Consider the following 15,247-nt stretch of genomic DNA (forward strand, 5'->3'; position numbering starts at 1 on the left):
CCTTCTAGGACCGTCACCCTTCACTCCAGTTGCACTGCCAGCTTTATTAGTGTTTTTGGCACCCTTCCTGCACTTCCACCTTTTGGCCAATTCCCTGTGTCAATGATGCATTTTTGTAAGACATTAAGTGGGTTTATCACAGAAGGCAACACAACTACACACTTTGCTGGCTGTGTAGGAACTGAGTAGCAGGTGTGTGGTGACCAACAACTTTTATTTTTTAAATTTTTATTTATTTATTTTTTAATTTTTTGGCCGTGTTGGGTCTTCGTTGTTGTGTGCAGGCTTTCTGTAGTTGCGAGTAGGCAAATAGAGTAGGCAAGTGGGGGCCTACTCTTTACTGTGGTGCGTGGGCTTCTCATTGCAGTGGCTTCTCTTGTTGCAGAGCACGGGCTCTAGGCTCGTGGGCTTCAGTAGTTGTGGCTTGCCAGCTCAGTAGTTGTGGCTCACGGGCTCTAGAGCGCAGACTCAGTAGCTGTGGCGCACAGGCTTAGTTGCTCCGCGGCATGTGGGATCTTCCTGGACCAGGGCTTGAACCCATGCCCCTACATTGGCAAGTGGATTCTTAACCACTGCGCCACCAGGGAAGCCCTGACCGACTTTGAAAGTAGCGCCATGATGGGTTGTGGGTCTGAGGCGCACCTGCTGGTGATTTGCAGACTGAATAGCTTGCAGCACAGTTAGTACTTGACGCAGTTACTCACGTTAACGCATCGAGGTAACTGATATTTGACTATATTATTAACTATATTATATTAGTTTTATTATATATTATTATAATATATTATATATAATTATTATATAAATAATATATAAAATAAATAATATATTATATATTAATATTTATAATATTATATAGTTATATTATAACTATATAATATATTAGTTTTATTATATTATATTATAATTATTATATATAATTATAATATAATATAATTATACTTATATTATAATTATAATATATATATTAGTTTTATTATAATTATAATATATACTATATATATTAGTTTTATTATATATTATTATAATATATTATATATATCATTATATAATATATAATTATTATATAAATAATATATATAATAAATAATTATATATATTATTAATATTTACAATATTATATAGTTATATTATAACTATATAATATTATCTATATTAACTATAACTGATATTTGGCGTTATTTAACTAGACCACAGTAATTAAAATCTGTGCACATCGGAACTGTGCAAAGTAGGGACCACCTACACTGCCACTTTCCCTCTGTCTTCCTACGCCTTCTCCCCCTGCAAGCAGGAGCTGGCCTGGGTCCCTTGCCGTAGGATTAAAAGCAGAAGGTGTCTGTGGGTCTTTCAGACTTTGATTTTTCCCAGAAGTCCTAGCCCCTAGGAAAACAAGGATGTAAGGAAAAGGAAAGAAGAACTGGAGTCTCCCTTGTGGGCAAAGTGTCCTGGAGAAGTAGGGGGCGATGAGGTATCCTGGGCCGTGGGAAGATTCCCTGGGCTGCAGTGGGAAGGCAGGTGACAAGGTCCCAGGCCTGCTGCCCACCAGCCCCCAGAGAGCAATGCAGGCTGTGCACCCAGGTGGTAGGACCCCAGGCAGGCTGGCCAAAGTGGTCCTCGAGGCTGGGGACAGCATTGCGGCATGGGACCCGGAGCCTGCAGTACCGGTGTGGATAAATGATGAGTGGCCAACAGGTCCCCACTCTCCCCTCCCCAGGCCCTGTCCCTGTGGGAGTCCTGACTTAGGAAGGGGCAGAACTCTGGAACTGACTTCTGTGATGCGCCAGCCCGTGGAATCGTGGAATGGGAACTGGGGTCAGAAATTAGGCTGTTATAGAAAACGGAGCCAGTGGAACTTCCTGCACACACGTTTGTGGCCGGAGAGTCATGCTTGCGATAATCACGGCTGTGCTACCACCACGAGCTGGCCCGATCTAACGGCTTTATCCGACACCCACAATGTTAACAAGGTAGCTTATTATCACCGCAGTTTGAAGACGGGGTAATAGAGCCGAAGGCAGAAGTAACCTGCTTAAGGTCTCACAGGTAGCAAGAGGCAGAGGAGGAGTTCAGACTCAGAGACTGCTTGTGTCTAGAGGCTTCTAACCACCAGGAGCGCGTGGACTGTCTTTTTTCCAGTCTCCACTGTGGCACCAAGCACAGGGGGGCTGCTGATGCTCCCTCCCTCTCCCAAGTGTCCCCTGGCGCCCACCTCCACTTTCCATCTGTAAAACAGTGATCACTGGCCTAGAGCAACTGCATAGCCATCCAAAACTCTGCTCACAGGGTTAAGCATCTGAGTGTTCACTTTGAAGAAAGAATCTCCTTCTTTACTCCAAAGGATGGAAACGTTTGATGGGGTGCTCCCACATTTTCAGTGGAATTCCCTATCTGGTGAGGTGTAAAGCACAGGGCAGTGTCCTGCTAGGTTGGGACTTTGCTGAACCTCAGTGCAATGATCCCTTTTCACCATGGGGGCAGAGGGGGGACACTTCCATGATTTTATTGACAAGACAAAACCCCCATTTTGCCCTGAAAGTGGTAGGATCTAAAGGGTTTCATCAGAAAACATGTACTATTTCCCTGATCCCAGTAGATGCTGGAATCCCCCTGCACTGCCAGTCAGCCTTCTTGTGAGTTTGACAACTGCTGTTTCTGTAACCTAAACAATTTCATATTTACTTTCTAAGTTGAGCAAGGAGGGGCCGTGGTTAAGCCATTTAACCTCCTTGCACGTCTGCTCCTCTTCCACGAAGTGAAGATGTGAGACCCCTTGCTTAGAAGCAGCACGTTTCCCAGTATCGCCCGGGCAGCTGTGCACGGCAACCTGGAGGCTGGGGGCTTGTCGTGCATTGAAAATGGGCCTCTGGGGTCAAATAAGGTTGGGAATCACTACGTTAGACAAAGCTTAACGAGTTTCTTCTGGACAGGACTTTTCAGAGCCTCTAGAAGGCCTTGTGAGTCTCTGCGGGGCAGGGGAGGTGTAGTTTCTTAAATTCCTTGGCTATGGAATTCTTTTGGTGCAACGTCAAAACCCAGCCAGTGTGGGGCTGGAGATTTACAAGTGATACCTGGAGAACACTGCTGCAGAACACAGACCCATGTGTTTAATAACCAAGGGTCACCACTGCAGCTTTTTGAAAAAGCAGGCAACCAGCGCTTCCCACCAATAGTTAATTAGTCCTCACTTTGACCAGACAGAGGATTCCGCAGTCACCCACCAGCCTCACTTGGAGGCCTGTTGAGGGACACCTTTCTCCTGTTACTAAGCTGGCTTTGGAGGGGTTTGGAATGCTTGGCTGGCAAGGCAGTGGGTGGTGAGAAAGTCCTGGTTCTGGTAGGATCCTGGCGCTGCCACTACCAGCTGTGTGACCTTGGGTGAGTCTCTTAACCTCTCTGTGCCAAGTTCTCCTTATTTAAATGAGGCTAATGAGTGCAACTGCCCCTGGAGCTATGAGAGGAATACATGAGACAAAGTGGCCAGCACAGCTAGCCACTCACAGGAAGCTCTTTTTTTTTTTGCGGTACGCGGGCCTCTCACTGTTGTGGTCTCTCCCACTGCGGAGCACAGGCTTCGGACGCAAAGGCTCAGCGGATGGCTCACGGGCCCAGCCGCTCCGCGGCATGTGGGATCCTCCCGGACCGGGGCATGAGCCCGCGTCCCCCGCATCGGCAGGCGGGCTCCCAACCACTGCGCCACCAGGGAAGCCCAAAACTTAAGCATTGTAAAGTGTACAATCAGTGGTATTAAGCAAATTTGTGTAACCGTCACCACTATCCATGTCTAGAATGTTTTCATCACCCCAAACAGAAATTTTCAATCCTCTAAACATAACTTCCCATCACCCCAACCCGAGGGGCCGCTCTGAGAAGGGTCGCTCTGGAGGGAAGCCCCTCCTCAGGGCCCCGCCCTCCCCCAGGACCCAGTGCCCCACTTGGCTGGCACCCGCCAGACACAACACCAAAACGCAGCCCCCAGCAGCAGCCTCTTCCCTAGCATTTTCTCAGACTTAAAGCCAAGAACAAGTTAAGCAATTACGTGCTTTTTTAACCTCTCTCAATGCTGCACCTTCAGAATGAGAAAGTGAGGTGGACAATTACATGTGACACAGTATCCTTGATGGGATCCTGACACAGAAGAAACACACTGGGGAAAAACTAAGAAACTCTGAACAAACTATGGACTCTAGTTAATAATAATGTATCAATATCATCTCATCAATTGTAGCAAATGTACAACTAATGCAAGATGTTAACAATAAAGGAAATGGTGTGTGTGCCCGTCTATGTGTGTATGTGGGAGGCTGTAATAAGGGCACTCCCTACTCTTAACTTTTCAGTAAATCTAAAACTGATTGATTGATTGACACGTTGCGGGGCATGCGGGATCTTCGTTCCCCGACCAGGGATCGAACCTGTGCCCCTGCAGTGGAAGCTCGGAGTCTTAATCACTGGACTGTCAGGGAAGTCCCTTTTCTTTTTCTTAATATAGTCTAATAACTGAAAGTGAAGCAGGGTCCGTTGTGATGATCTCATGTGTCAGAAAGCCTCTCCTCTTGAGGGCTAGACATCCTAAAGGGCGGTGGGTGCCTTTGGTTCTGGGGAAAAGGATCCCGATGTGGCCATGCCTAGACTGCTCAGGGGCAGGCCCCATCCTGCACAGTGAAACTTGCAACTCTGGGCCGTGGCTCCAGCATCCTAATTATGCTCCCAGAACACCGCAGGCCTGTAAAGGTTTTCCAGACACTGAGGCTGATGATGGAAGCAGAGGGGACACGAGTGACAGGTGGGTCTCACGGACGAGGGCCGAGTCCCTTCTGGAGGCGCTGCACAGGCCCCCTCGGGGTGCAGGAGCCACTGCTGGAAGGCCTGCGGGTTGAGCAGGTTGATGCCTGGGTCCAACCCTGGCTCCTTCACTCCAGGCTGTGCGGCCTCGGCAAAGTCTCCCCATCTACGACACTGACCCCGCACCGCTGTTGGAAAGATCTAGTTAAGACAACAAAGTCAAGTGGTTCGCACCTAGAGGGTGCAGGCCCGCCACATACCCACTGTCTACGACTGGTCCCTGAAGCCATTCGAGGACATGGGGCGCTGCTCGGGTCAACACGTGATCCACGGCCAGCTTTCTGGGCAGATGAACAGGGTGCCCGTTTCCCCGGGCCGCTGCGTCCAGCCAGGACTTCGCCCCGCTTCTTACTTGGCAGGCATTCCACTCACCCCGCCTCACCTAGACCTGAGGCAACCCTGTTCTCCCGGCAACACTGTACCCATGTCACAGGCGAGGGAACTGAGGGCCAGATCACCTTTAAGGCGGGTTCTTTATTCAGCAAGTGTTCGAACTCGACTTGCCCACGGCCGCGTGCGGAGGCCGAGACCGGCCGGTAGCCCGCGAGCTTCTGACTCTAGGTCTCTCCGGCTCTTCACCCCTGTACAAAGACACCGTCGCCGCCTCGGTCAAGTGCCCGGGACTCGGCTCGGTCCAGCGCCCCATGGCCCACTTAACCATGTGAGCCCTCGGACCAATCCGCAGGGCCAGGAGCGGGAGGCCTTGGGATTGGCCCATCCCAGCCGGGGGGCGGGACTCTTGTTCGGAGAGTAGAAGCCTCGCCTTTCCTCCCCACCCAATCTCTGTCATCCGCGTGAATCTCGCTCGCTCGCGAGACCTGTATCCGGTTGGTGCCTTTAACCCCCCACAATGCACCGGCGTGGGCGGGGCGGTCGTATTTTGGCATGTACTCGCGCGCTGCTTGCGTCATCTTTCCGAGCCGGAGATTAGGACCCTTCTGGGCGCGGGAAGTTTGCCCGGATCCCAGTTTCTGGATAATAGGATAAGTTTCTTAAAATGGGTCCAAGGGCCTTCCATCTCTGTTCCTTCCCTGGCCCTAAGGCCTTGTCCCCGCAACCGTCTCCGAAGCGCTGGGTTCCGTCCTCACTGCTGTCTTGGCGTGGCTCGCGCTCCAAGCACTCATTTGATTTTTCTCGTTCCACCTAGAGTAGGGATACTTAAGCTGTGGTCCTTGACTGGGGTTCCGGAGGCTGTGATCCGCTTCCAGGTACATGCAGAATAGGCTGTGTAGGAGCCCCTGGGGATTGGTGGGGGCGGAGGGGCTTTCATCAGACTTAGGTGCTGAGAGCCCTCACAGGACTAACAGGGCCCCACTTAGTTCGTCTGTGGGCTCTTTGTCAGCACGGGGCCTGGCACAGATGTCCTCAGATGCTTATTAGAGGGAAGAGAATATTCTAACTTTATTTCTCCCAATTACCCTCCGCACACGCCTCAGTCTACTTCACAGGAACGCTTGGTATCACCGCGCACAGCTTTCGCTTGCACACCTCCCTGGTGGGATCAGGCTCTTCCCTCAGCCGGATCGTTCATTCATTCATCCTTCCATCAAACCATGATGGAGCCTGTGAACTAGCGAGTGGAGGGGTGGAGCACAGCGCCAGACACTGGAGACACAGTGGTGAACAAGACAGGCCCAGGCACTGTTCCCGCTGAGCTCATGGTCTCCGGGAGACACAGGGAGGTTGGGGCTGAGGGAAAAGCCGTGAGCGCCTCTGGATTGGTCACCAGGGAGAGCTGAGACTGAAGGATAAATAGCTAATAACCGAGTCAGGGTGAGGGGGGAACGGCACGGGTAAGATTCCAGCCTGTCACAGGAGAAGAGGAGAGAAGAGAAGGCGTAGGGCCAGCGTTTTGACCCTTGGAGCGTTGCTAGGAAGGTGTGGACTGATGAGATGCGTGTTTTTGGAAGATGCAAAACCAGGGGTGCTCTCACATGAAGAGCTGGCTGGCTGTTTATGTGAGGGATGCAAGAGCAGGAGGGAGTTGGGCAGATGGAGGCGGGAAAGGGAACGGCTGAGCAAGGGCTGGATGTAGAATCCGACATGTGCAGGAGCCTTCCTGGGCCTCAGTTTGCCCATCTGTAAAGTGTGAGGGCTGGACTCCACCTTTAAGGTCCTCCCACCTGTGATTCGAATTTAGCAACACTTCAGGGAGGTGAGGGTTTGTAAGTGATTACAGCAGGGAGAGAGAAGGAAGGGAGGCGGGAGAGAGTGACACAAACACAAAAGGGAAACTGGGAAGAGCAGGACCCAGGGGCCTGCCCAGGTCAGAGCCATCCTTAGATTCAGACCCTCAGTTGTCCTGCTGTGGGACCTTGGGCAGTTCACTCTAGCTCCCAAGGGCTCAGGTTTTGTCTTTGTGATATGGGGATAGTTAGTAATATAGGTGACACTGTCTCTGGGTTTTCGGGGATACCGTAGCCAGGGAACTGCAATTCAGAAAAAACCAACTACAACATTGATTTGCATACATATAAAATAATCTCTGGAAAAACAAGCAAGTTTGCCACCAGGGAGTGGAACTGGGTGAGTGGATGGTGTAGGGCAGAGAGGGCAGAGAGGAGAGGAAGGAAAGTTGTTTTTTTTTTTTTTTTTTACTGTTTTTCTTTTTGAATTTTGAACCACATGGCAAGTCAGAGAGCAATGCCAGGCCTTCGTGTTTCTGCACTGGTCACAGCCGGGCGCATACCAAACTTGAAGGCAGAGGGCACATTAGCAAGGGCACGTTCTGGGTATCTGGACACTTGAGTTCTGATTGAGGTCTCCCACCAACACACCCTGGATTTATTTTCTTCACTCATAAATTTGGAGACAAGTGGGGGCTTTATAGGGGGTAAAGCAAAATCTTAGGACCCTGCTGGCTTGCAGGGATTCAGATTCTACCAGTGACTAGCTGGTGAGCTTGGGTAAATCACTTAATCCCTCAGAATCTCAGGGTTCTCATCTGAAAAATGGGGATTAATGCCACCAACCTAATCGTTGTGAGAATTTGATAAGATGCTGTGTGCAGCAGCGGGACAGTCCAGCGTGTGGTAGGTGCTCAGCAAGAATTACTTCCGGGTGGGGGAGGGACGGACCGGGAGTTTGGGATTCGCAAATGCAAACTATTACATACAGAATGGAGAAACAACAAGGGCCTACTGTACAGCACAGGGAACTGTATTCAATATCCTGAGATAAACCATAATGGAAAAGAATATAAAAAAGAAGGTATGTATATGTATAACCGAATCACTTTGCTGTAGAGCAGAAACGAGCACAACATTGTAAATCAACTGCACTTCAATCAAAAAAAAAATTACTTTCATTCTTTCTCCTATTCTAGCTTTGAAGAACCCATGACTGTTAGGCTGGAGAAACATAACCGAGTTAATGTTTGTTTTTTCCATTTAAAGGCTTTCAGAATGTGTGATGCAGGGAGAACGCGTCAAGAAGCACAGAGTGTCCAGTTTACAGTACAATCTGACCAGCGATTATGTAAAAATACCTGAGCGTGAGGAGGCTCAAGGCAGGCCTCTCATATGCTGGGAGGCGGCGGTGCGATCCGGCGGGTGCTCCTGGCGGCCCTCTGGTGGTGAGGAGGGAGACTGCGTGTCAGTGTAACGGCCTGAGCGTCTCGCATCAGGACCTGGCTGATTCCAAGTGTTGCAACCTGGAACAGGAATGTACACTTGTAAAATGTACACTTGTAAAATTAGTGCACATATTCCAGAAATATATAAGCTCTTGAAATATTTATTTTTTGCACATACTGACATTATATATAGTATATGATATATTCAGTTTGGGGATATATATGTGTATGCATAGAATATGATTCTGTTAAGCAAACTGTTTTGGAACTTGCTTGTTTCATCTAAACATATATTTTGAATAACTTTCCATGTAAGAACATATAGTTTTAATACAGTCTCCATTTTTAAAAAAAATTTATTTATTTTATTTTATTTATTTTTGGCTGTGCTGGGTCTTCCTTGCTGTGCACAGGTTTTCTCTAGTTGTGGCAAGCGGGGGCTACTCTTCGTTGCAGTGCGCCGGCTTCTCATTGCGGTGGTTTCTCTTGTTGCGGAGCACGGGCTCTAGGCACACGGGCTTCAGTAGTTGTGGCTCACAGGCTCTAGAGCGCAGGCTCAGTAGTTGTGGCACACGGGTTTAGTTGCTCCGTGGCATGTGGGATCTTCCTGGACCAGGGCTGGAACCCGTGTCCCCTGCATTGGCAGGCAGATTCCTAACCACTGCGCCACCAGGGAAGCCCCACAGTCTCCATTTTTTAAAACTTTTATGGAACAGTTGAAAGCATAAAATATACTAATCTTAAGTCTGTGGCTCAATACATTTTTATATATGTATACACCCATAATGCATTCTTTTTCCCAACAGATAAAAAATGTTAATCTCCATAATAATAGTTAATACGTTTAATGTGTTCCAGGCACTACTCTTAAGTGCTTCTCCACATAGAACCTTCTTTTTTTTTTTTAAATATTTATTTATTTGGCTGCCCTGGGTCTTAGTTGCAGCACTTGGGATCCTCACTGATGCATGCAGGATCTTTAGTTGCGGCATGCAGGATCTAGTTCCTGGGTCCTCTGCATTGGGAGCGCAGAGTCTTAACCACTGGACCACCAGGGAAGTCCCCACGTAAAACCTTCTTTAAAGTTTATGTACTATTCCATTCTATGGATGGTCGAAGATAAATATAGACAACATTAGTTAAAGTGGTGAAAATAGATATTATTCAGTCATTACAGGCAGCAGGGGAAAGAGCTGAGTTCTGTTCTGATTTGTGCAGAGGTGACCAGTGTTTAATAGAGTATAGTTGATTTATGCCCATTTTTATTAAAAAAATTTTTTTATTGCATATATTTTTTTTGGCCATGCTGCGTGGCTTACAGGATCTTAGTTCCCCGACCATGGATCTAACCCGGGCCCCTGGCAGTGAGACCGCCGCGTCCTAACCACTGGACCGCCAGGGAAGTCCCTCAGAGGTGACTGGTGTTTTAAAGGGAGGATGAGGGAGTAGGGAGGGGTGTGGGCAGTGGCGCTCAAGTGAAAAATCACCAATGGTGGGTCAGTGTAGATGAGACTGGGCTGGCTGTGTCTGCTAGCCGATAATTACCTGTCAGAATTCTACCCTCCATAAAAGCCCTATGCTTCCTGATGAGTCCATTTCAAGGGAGTGGCTTTCAGGTCGTTGAGAAAGACACCCCTGAGCTGTGGAAGGTACACATACACCTCAAAAGGGACCGAGCAAGGTTCATAACTGTAAGCCCTTCTTCGTAAATGCTCTGAGGAAGGCAGGTCCGGGCCTGTGGTCAGGGGTTGGCTGGAACAAATGGGAAATTCTCCTGGCAGCCTTGGGCTTTCTCAGGCAGGCATTTTAATGGGGGGCTGGGGTCATCCTAGGGACACAGCCTCCTGCTGCTAGAACCAGGCTAGAGTTTGATCGTCTCAGTGCCGGGGTTTGGATGGAGCCATTATGTGCCAGGAGCTCTAAGTTCTCAGGATGCACCTGTATTTATTTAATACATTCTCTGGCTTCTACCACTTTTCACTATGGAGAATAAGGCTACCATGAACAGTCTCAGTGGCTAAATTCCTAGAAGCAGATTTGCAGTGTCAAAGGCATGACATTTAAAATAGTTTTAATATTTAATATTTTAAACATTACCCAACTGCCCTTCTAAAGAGTTGTACAAGTTTGCATAGCCATCACAATAAACATAAATGCTATTTCCTCCCAGCCTCCCCACTGCGGTGTGAATTTCCTTCTTGGTCCATGGTGACCAGCTCCTCCCACCAGGGTGGCTGACTTTTCTGTGGATGAGCACCCCCCCCCCTCCCCGTTCCCTCGGGAGCCCTTGTTTTCTCACTGTGAAACGGGGTGAGGACACATAACAATAACAATTACAGCAGGTGCCGTCTGCTGAGCTTCCTCTGCCCACTTTATTTATTTTTTGTTTATTTATTTTTTTGCGGTACGTGGGCCTCTCACTGTTGTGGCCTCTCCCGTTGCGGAGCACAGGCTCCGGATGCGCAGGCCCAGCGGCCATGGCTCACAGGCCCAGCCGCTCTGCGGCATGCGGGATCCTCCCGGACGGGGGCACGAACCTGTGTCCCCTGCATTGGCAGGCAGACTCTCAACCACTGCGCCACCAGGGAAGCCCCCTCTGCCCACTTTAAATGATCATTTCTTTAATCCTCCCAAACACCTACAAGGACTGAATCGTTATCTGCATTTCACAGATGAGAGCACAGAGGGGGATGGAGCTGGAATCGCAGCCCAGTGTGAAGGCTACAAGTCGCCTTCCTCCCTGGAGCCCAGCTTTGGAGGGTGAGCTAGAAAGCTGCCATGAGTGGATGGGGCCCTCTGGCATCTGTCCCAGCTGCCCTCGGGGGGCATTACGGGGTAATCACCTGTTTGATGTCTCTTCAAAGCTTAGGGGGATGCAACCCCAGGGAGGCACCGTCAGAGGAAACAGATTCTTTTTCCTCCTTTATAGTGAGAGAAAGGCCAGCTACCTCTTGTGAATTCTGGGTCATCACCTGTAGCGTCCTCGCAAGAGCCGGTTTCAGGGAGAATTAATGGTAAATCGCAAAACCTCATCCTGGAGGAGGGGCGAGCAGGTGGTGGGAGGTGGAACGTCTGCCGCCCTACCCCGGGCCTCCCATGTGGCCAGAGAGAATCACACCACCGGTTTCACTTTCAGTACAGCCTCATTTGGACATTCAGAATTCACTGAACATTGAGGGGATCAGAGGGCAACTCGCTCATCTACCCGCCGCAAATCTATGCATCTACATGAATTCCTCCCTCCCTGCCTTCCTTCTGTTACAATGGATAATCTGTCCTTGTTCCTGTTGAAGACCAACCCCTGCACTTGTGCTCTGGGTTCCAGGCCCCTGTCGCCTTCACAGACCCCACGATGGGCTTATTCCCTTTGATGCACAAACACACTTGAGCAGCCCCCCTGCAGCAGGTCCTGTTTTCTGGTTTCCTAAACCCCGAAGTGTCTCCACCAAGATGCTGAGACGTCCCCTGTCCACGTCCTCACCTTCCGTCCTGCTTCCCACCACGCCCAGCGGTTCTCTCTCCGAGGTCAGCAGCCTCCCCCGATGGCCAGGCCCTCCGGAGACCCTTCCCGACCCCACCTGCCTCCGCGCCCCAGGCAGCTGGGCTAGTTAGTTATGTCTTCAATTCATTCTCTTCTGCCCAAGGGGAGGTGCTCGAGGATAGCGCCATCCTGCTCAGAATACAACAAAGAACGTGTGTGGAGGGAATGGACCAAATGCGTGAGGTCGAATGGCATCACCATTCAGCTCCACCCAACTGAGCTCGGGGTCACCTTGCTGCTTCTCTTTCCTGTGTGCCTCCTGCGTCTGGTCAAGGGTGTGGGCGGGCAGGGGTGGGTGAAGGATGAGAGCAGTGTTTGGATCCCCGCCACCCGGGTGAGGCACGAGCTTTGCTCCTGCTAAGAACAGGGCAGGCCACGCATCCTCTGAGTCTCTGTCCCCGGGCTGCCCCCTAGCTTGGCGCTGGGAGAGCACGTGGACACCCCGTCCACCCTCTGTGCAGAGGGACCCTGCACAGCCTTCTCCGGCCACCAGCCTTCCTTCCCTTGCCATCGCGGCCCGACTCCTTGACACGCGGGCGTTGGGAACGCAGGGGCTTTACGCCTGGTCCCCACGGCCAGACGCCCCGAGTCCCAGCGGTAGCAGAAACTTCGCACCCTGAGGCGGCTCTGGCTCCTCCCGACCGGTCCTCGCTCTTCTGCACGGGACCCCCACTCTCCCCAGCTCATTCAATTTGAGGGGCTTACGTGCCCCCCCACCTTCCCACCCCCCACCTATCGGCTAAGGTCCACATTCCGCAGCGAGCTGGCCCTTGCCGACGTCTGCAGCCTCATTCCTCGGCCGCTTTCCCTGGTCCCTCTGGTGACGGTGTAGCGCCAGCAGCACTTCAGGCCTCCCCCATCGCTGGGTCTCTGTACACATCCCTTTGCTTGGAACATTCTCCACCCTCACTGAGCGGAGCCCAATGAGACGTCCCCTGCAGCGCCCCGCCCTCTGCCTGTCGTGATCCTGACTTGTTGGGCATCTCTCCGTAGAAGCAGGATGTCTGTGAAGCTCATCACCACCATTACTGTCCGGCACATCCCGTAAACCCCGTGACGGGATGAGCAGTGAGCGAGACTCCGCAACGGCCTGCCTCTTTCAGGGGTCCAGTCCCTCCCCGGCGGGCATCCCAGCATTTTGCACCTTCATTCGCCTGACAAAGTGAGCAAAGTCTGCACCCGGGGCAGAGCTGGGCACTGGGGACACACGATGCAAAAGCAGATGAGGTCCCTGTCTGACGGTGGAGGCACCTAAGAAACAAATAGAATTACAAATTGTATCGGGGCTCTGCAGGAGAGGGGTGGGCTGAGGGTAATGGGGGTGTCCAACTTGATAGGGTGGTCAGAGAAGGACTCTTTCAGAGAAAACATTGCCGTTTAGACTGGTGGGATAAAAAGAAGCCAGCCAGGCCACTTTGGGGGATGGGATGGGCATGACAGCCTGTGCAAAAGGCCCTGCAGTGGGAAAGAGGTCATCGGGTGAGACATGGAGGCCACTGATGGAACACATTGAACACGGGTTGCAGAGGTCAGCAGGAGTCAGATCAGAGATTCTTACCTCCATGGCGAGGAGTTCAGGCTTTATTTAGTGTCATGTGAAGGCACTCAAGTGTTTTAAGCAAGAGGGTGACATGATCACCGTTTAAGATGCTCTGGAGAGAAAGCCGTCACACTGTCTGGGGGATGCTGGAAGCCGGGGCAAGGCAGATGGACAGAGATGTACCTGGGAGGCGCGGTCTCTGGGATTTAAGAATCCCGATTTAAGAATCCCTAGTGGAGGGAGAATCCAGGCTGTGTTCCGGGTTTGACCAGCAGGGGTGACAGCACCAATCCCTGGGATGAAGAAGAGTGCAGGGTCGTGGCTGGGAGGTGGCAGGCAGGTGTGGCCCGTCCTGCCAGCACCAGCCCCTCTATGTGTGGGTGTCAAGACCGTCCCAGGCACCCTGAGGGCCCAGCGCCCACATGCGCACAGACATCTGTTGATTGGAATTCTCTCCACTATCTTCACCTGGGTCAAGTCTTCACTCTAGGGGGCCTGTGTTTGATTTTAATTTATTATACTCAAGTTTTGCAAGAGCAACAGGTGAAAAATAAAGGTACTTTTTTTTTTCAAATAGAAAATGTGTGGTTATAAATGACTGAGCATTTCTGGTACATCCTGTACAATGCACGGATGACTCCAAAAAGCTTTCCTCAAATGTTCTGAGAAACTTGGATTTTAATATGGCATTTTTTTCTATTCAGGAAATACCTAAATTTTTACTTGTTAAAGTAAAAACATTTCCATATGAAGCTTGTTGCCTATCTCAAGTAAATCTTTCATTTTCCTAGAGATATTTAAAAAATTCACAACCTAGAAAGAATGCAAGTGGCAGGCAACATAAAGGACGACCCACAAGCACCCAACTCTGAGATTCCATTAAATATGTACGATGGACCGGGTGCCAACGCCCACTAGTTCCGGGCTTTCCTGTCTCTGGGTCTATTTCATTTTCTGTAAAACAAGGGTTTTGAACTAGACCAGGGGTTCCCAGAATTCCAGATTCCACAGGTCAGGAGGCTGATATGCACTGTTGCCATATTATTTTTTCCGGGGGGTGGAGGGTGGCCCACGGTACTGCCAACTGTTTTCAAGTAGGGAATTACTAAGAAACTGCTATTTATGTTTGCCATTTAAAATTTTTTTTAATTTTAAAATTAATTAATTTTATTTAGTTTTGGCCGCGCTGGGTCTTTGTTACTGCGGCTGCGTTTTCTCTAGTTGCAGCGAGCAGGGGCTGCTCTTCGTTGTGGTGCGCAGGCTTCTCACTGCGGTGGCTTCTCTTGTTGCGGAGCACAGGCTCTAGGCGCGCGGGCTTCAGTAGTTGTGGCTCACGGGCTCTAGAGCCCAGGCTCAGTAGTCGTGGCACACGGGTTTAGTTGCTCCGTGGCATGTGGGACCTTCCCGGACCAGGGATCGAACCCGTGTCCCGTGTTGGCAGGCGGATTCTTTACCACGGCGCCAGCAGGGAAATCCTGTGTTTGCCACTTCCTGAAGGTTTAATGCCAAGAGTGGAGGAAAAGCATGTCAGTGAAAGGATAGATAGTGCTTTAATGGAAGGGAACCGGCTCGTTGCCCTTTCGTCTTGAGTACGGGGGAGCCCTTTATCATGGCCGGCACTGGTGTGTGCAGACTGGCGGCGGGAACCCGTGCACAGCCATCAGAGATCCGATACGGTCCCAGCATCACCTTAGGTGGAGAAGATCTGGGGTCTCAAATCATGTCGGCATACGCTCGCTGAGCCTCC

This window comes from Delphinus delphis, chromosome 2 (genome assembly GCF_949987515.2).
Source record: "Delphinus delphis chromosome 2, mDelDel1.2, whole genome shotgun sequence".
In the NCBI taxonomy this organism is placed as follows: Eukaryota; Metazoa; Chordata; class Mammalia; order Artiodactyla; family Delphinidae; genus Delphinus; species Delphinus delphis.